A 5,162-nucleotide genomic window follows, 5' to 3' on the forward strand; every position below is an offset into this window, starting at 1 on the left:
GATTAATACCGAGAGAGATGATAAGGAAATAATGAGGTATTCCTATAGAATTTGGGTTCCAAAGGTTTAAGAGCTTAAAGATGAAATCTTAGATGAAAGCTAGTTTGAGGAATAAGAGTTAGAGCAAACCCTGAACGTGATAGTCAGGGAGGTTGCCACCAAGACAAAAGGAACCCATAACATGATGAAGTGGAAAAATGAGGATTTAAATTATGTGAGATGACCCCAATTATGGGGAGTAGGAAGAAATATTTAGACTGAGGAAACAAAAGTCGAGTAAGGACAGGAGACCCGAGGTGGTACCCCTATACGGCAATTCATGGACCTGTCTAAAGAGAACTTAGACTATTATCCCCAACCACCACCCTGAGGAGACAGTGCGGTGGGAAATTCTTTCATGACCTTTAAGTCGCTAAGCTCTCAGAGTTCCAGGGAACAAGCTGACCCAGTCGAGGCAAGAGCCTGGCTAAAGGAAATATAGGAATCATTTGAGATTCTAAATGATTGATGAACCACAAAAGACTGTTTTTGTCACTTACCCTCCTAAGAGAGAGACCACCCGCTGGTGAAAGACCAAGAAAGGTACGGAGCCAGAGGTTATGATAAACTGATTAAAGTTCAGCCAATTGGTTTCGGGAAAGTAATTACCAAGGTTATGGAGATAGTGTAAAAGCTTTGGAGCTAGAACAAAAGCGGATGAGTATGATGAATTATGAATCTAAGTTGAAAAAGTTATCAAGATTCGTTCTGAGGACACGAATCCAGAATGACGGGATATTTGAAATCAATGCTTATGTTGTGTTGGTTCATAAAATAATGATAAGAGAAAAAAAAAAAAAACTGGAGTGGAAAGAAATATAAAGGCAATAGAGTTTGAGGAATGATAAGGAAGTTGGGTATGAGGAAACCCTAAAGAATCGTAGCAATAGAAATAGAAAAGTATGTAATCTTCAGGATGAGGGTGATTCACCATGAGTTAAATTGATGGTTGAAGGCATAAGAGATAAATATATTTTATCCCCTATAAGTTGGGAGGATTTGAGGAAACCTTGAGATAGTTCGAAGGATAAATAATGAGACGCGGATAGACTGAGGAGACAAGGAAGTAAGAAATTAGGAAAATTGGATGAAGGAAGTGACCTTCAAGAATGTGAAGTGTAAGACCGGTGGCTTGATACCCAGAAAGGGAGACGCCAGGTATGAAAGATATCCCAATATTGAGATGACTGTTGAGATAAACAACAAAAGTAAATGAGGAATTATTAAGAAGAAGTTCTCGTTGAACATGACCAATGTCTTTCAGAACATCCTTGTTATCGTTACCAAATTAGGCAAGACAAGCGGATAACCGTTGTTATCTTTTGGAGGCCATATTGATTGACCCCATTTTGAATACAAATGTTATTGTGAAATTAGACATGTACTATCGAGGTGGGAATGATTGAATAAGACACCCTTATCAGGGATATATGACTTGATTTATCCATAGAAGGATGCAAGTACCTTTTAAAGGTGGAATTAAGGATAGAACATCGGTAACTTAAAATGAATCCTAGGGGAATGCATAAAGGTTGGCATTTCACCCTTAATAGGGACAGTATGAGTTTTGACAGTATGATTGGGAAAGGGTTAAGGTAACAACAACCTTTAAGAATCAGTGGAGAAATTTTTCAGAAATATATAGACAATGGTTCTAGTATTAGTAAATGGTATTTTGATATGCCCTGTATCTAGGGAATACAGGAGGAACGATTGAAGGATAATCTTAGAGGTTTTACAAGGAAAAAGGTAATATTCAAAATTCTCAAGAATAAAAATGTGGATAAAGGAAATATGACGTAATTATAATGATGCCAAGTGGGGCACGTGTTAAACCACGAGAATGTATGAATCGAACCAGTAAAGGTCAAAATTGTTCAGGGCAATTAGGGCCCAGAATAAAAGATGTTCTAAGTATGATTGAGAGTCAGTCTTGACAGTGATTAGCCTCTAAAGACTGAGGCAATAACTTATGGAAAAATGGTGATTTTTTTTTACTCATCTGATTTTAAGGAAAACATCTTCACTCAAGCAGTGATCGGAAATAGGGTAGAAAATTAGTGAAAGTGGTTAAGACGACATTGATTGTAAGGAAATATTACTATCAGGAAAGGCCAAAGAGGTGGCCGACACTTTAAATGTAAGAGGACAATTACAGGCGCTCGTGCCAGAGGAATACAGTAATAATGGTTGAAGCCGTAAAGGTTGTTTTATGGTTGGAGAGATTGACATTCCTTCTGATGACTGTGCAATACCCAGCCGTAATAGTAGTTGGTAAAGGTTTAATTCGTGTAATCACCATGAGCGGGCTATCTATCTTAGAAGGTCCTATCTTGAGATAAGCCAGAACCATGTTTCAAAAAGGACTAGATGAACCCTTGAGTTAATTCTTCTATTTAGGGCGTATGATTAAGAATGGTATTAACCTGCTATCGTTGCTTCGATTGAAACTCTTCTGCACTTTTATTTGCTTCATGTCATGTATGTATGTCAGGATCACGAGTGTTCTTCATGAATCAGGAGTGGTGATTATGTTACCTCCTTAGAATGATTTGATACGACATGTATGGACTCCGTATGGTTAGCTATTAAAACTTCATGGAAAACGAATGACGACAGTAGGTCAGTGGTGGACCATAGTAAGGCAGCAATGATTCTGCGAGTATTGAGCTGATTACAACCGTGAGAGTTGTATTGGAATGGGTGTTGAGATTGAGTACCACTAATCGGGTCGTGGTAGTGTATAAGTTATCATTAATAGACTAATTAAGTAGAGTATCTACATAGTGAATTATTATTCTTTCTTATCAATAGAGAGTCGTATTATTATACAAGGAAGGTTGCGGTGCAAGCATAAAATTCTAGTAACGATGATGTCTAGAATGAGATCCCAGGTTCGATTTTCGATGTCGAGGGAGTTTCAAAGGTAATTGTGTATAAGCTCGAGGAAGGGCATGGGTCCATAGAATGATGGACGGGATAGCAAAAATATTTAGGCACGTGAAATACGATGCTATAATACTTGATGTTGATATAAATACATATATATTTTGTTCTCCTATGACAAACCTCTATAGTTCAGAGGTAGATTCCAAGCCAGATATTTTGTGGCAGTATATATTTTTTCATATATACAATTCTCTTCAGTTCGTTCTTTTCTCTTCTTTTCATTTCATGTAAGCTGAGAAGAACAACCCTTCCAGAAAGGGGAGGTATTGCCGAATGACTATCTATCTGTGTGATAGAAGCCTAGTAGGATACCAGCTATTATTTAATTGCTTGTCAAGTACTAAAGGCTGGCCACCTTCTGTACTAACTATGCGATATAACAAGTGTTCATGATCTTAGTGATCTCTCAACAAATTCCTTTACTTCTATTTGATTGATCAAATTTTGGAAAATAGAAGCAACTGAAAAAGGAGTAATAAAGTGGTGGTAGTATGCGGAATGGGAACACATTCGTGATACTAAGGTTGACGTGGTTATTAAAAGGTTATAGAACGATAACGAGCAAAAGTATAACCAGTATAATATTAGGAACGGAAGGTAGTAGCGATTACGAACTGGAAAAGAATGGGTATTGAGAAGCAGAAGCTCTAATGTTAAAAGCAATAATGAGAGTCTGTGCAATAGACTTGAAAGAATTTGGAATGATCACTTAATTCGGATTGAGTTATCTTACGACAATAGATCATATGTCATTATCGAGATGTCGCCTTATGAGATCATTGAGGGAAGACAATGTCGATCTCCCTTATGTTAGGATGAAGTTGTAGAGCGCAAGATGCTCGGACCCGCAGTAGTCCAAAGGACCAAGGATATGATAGATCTAATCAGAGGACGGCTGGTAGTAGCCCAAGATGGTCATGATAAGTATGTTGATTTGACACGAAAGGATAAAGAGTATGAAATAGGGGACCTAGTAATGTTATAGGTATCCCTTGGAAAGGATTGATGAGGTTCGGAAAGAAAGGAAAGCTAAGTCTACAATTTGTTGGACCCTTGGATATATTAAGACGTTTGGGAAGTTAGCATATGAGCTAGCCCTAACCCCGAATATGTAGCAAGTTCATAACATGTTTCACGTATCAATGTTAAGGAAGTGTAATTCAGATGCTAGATAAATAGAGGCATATGAGCGCATAGATATGCAACCCGACGTAACCTATATGGAGCAACCAGAAAGGGTTATAGATCGAAAAGGGACAAGTGCTTAGGAGAAGGGTTATCAAACTAGGCAGAGTTTGGTGGTAGGACCACAATGTGGGAAAATTTACTTAAGAGTTAGAAAGTGCAATGCTAGGAAGGTATCCCTATTCATTTTCTATCTGATTCCGGGACGGAATCCTTTTAAGGAGGGGAGACTGTAATAACCCCAATTTTTGGAAATTTTTGAAACCCTTATGAATAGTGTTTTTGCAGAATGAGAAAACTTTTCATGCCACACTATGTAGGGGTTCTGATATGGATATTCTGAGATTTTATTAGTACTTTATATGGGATATAAGTGTATGTAAAGATCGTCAGAATCCAAATCCGAACACTTTGATTTTTTTTCCGGAAATCCACTAGATACGGAAAGAATTGAGAAAAAGGTAACAGGATAAAAAGGATTTAAATTAAAGGATTATAAGAGAGGATCATAAAAAGGAATATAATGTAATGAGAAAGGTTAAGGGAACTTAAGTAATAAGATCCCGGGTATGATCCTTCAAACGATAAACGAAAACGAAAGTTAAGCGAACCGTATAACAGATCAGCGGTCATTAGGCAAACAATTAGGAAGTTAAGCAAAGGGATTAGAGGAAGTGATGTCACCCAACCAATGAGAAGAGGACAAGGAAGGGAGGATGACATAGCAATGTGATGTAAGCATGACATAGGGAAGGAGGAGGTGTGGTTGGTTTATAACCACACAAATATAAGGTTATTAAGGTAATTAACCAAAAACAAAACAAAAAACAACCAAGCTAAGCCAAACAAATCAAAAAACACAAAATCATTTCATTCTCATCATCTTGCTCTCGGCTTTTCATCTTTTTCAAGGGCAAGAATTTCAAAAATCAAGTTCCAAGCATTGTTAAATCACAAGGTAATTATCTAAGCTTCCTTGTACATAGATA

Source organism: Apium graveolens, chromosome 6 (genome assembly GCF_009905375.1).
Source record: "Apium graveolens cultivar Ventura chromosome 6, ASM990537v1, whole genome shotgun sequence".
In the NCBI taxonomy this organism is placed as follows: domain Eukaryota; kingdom Viridiplantae; phylum Streptophyta; class Magnoliopsida; order Apiales; family Apiaceae; genus Apium; species Apium graveolens.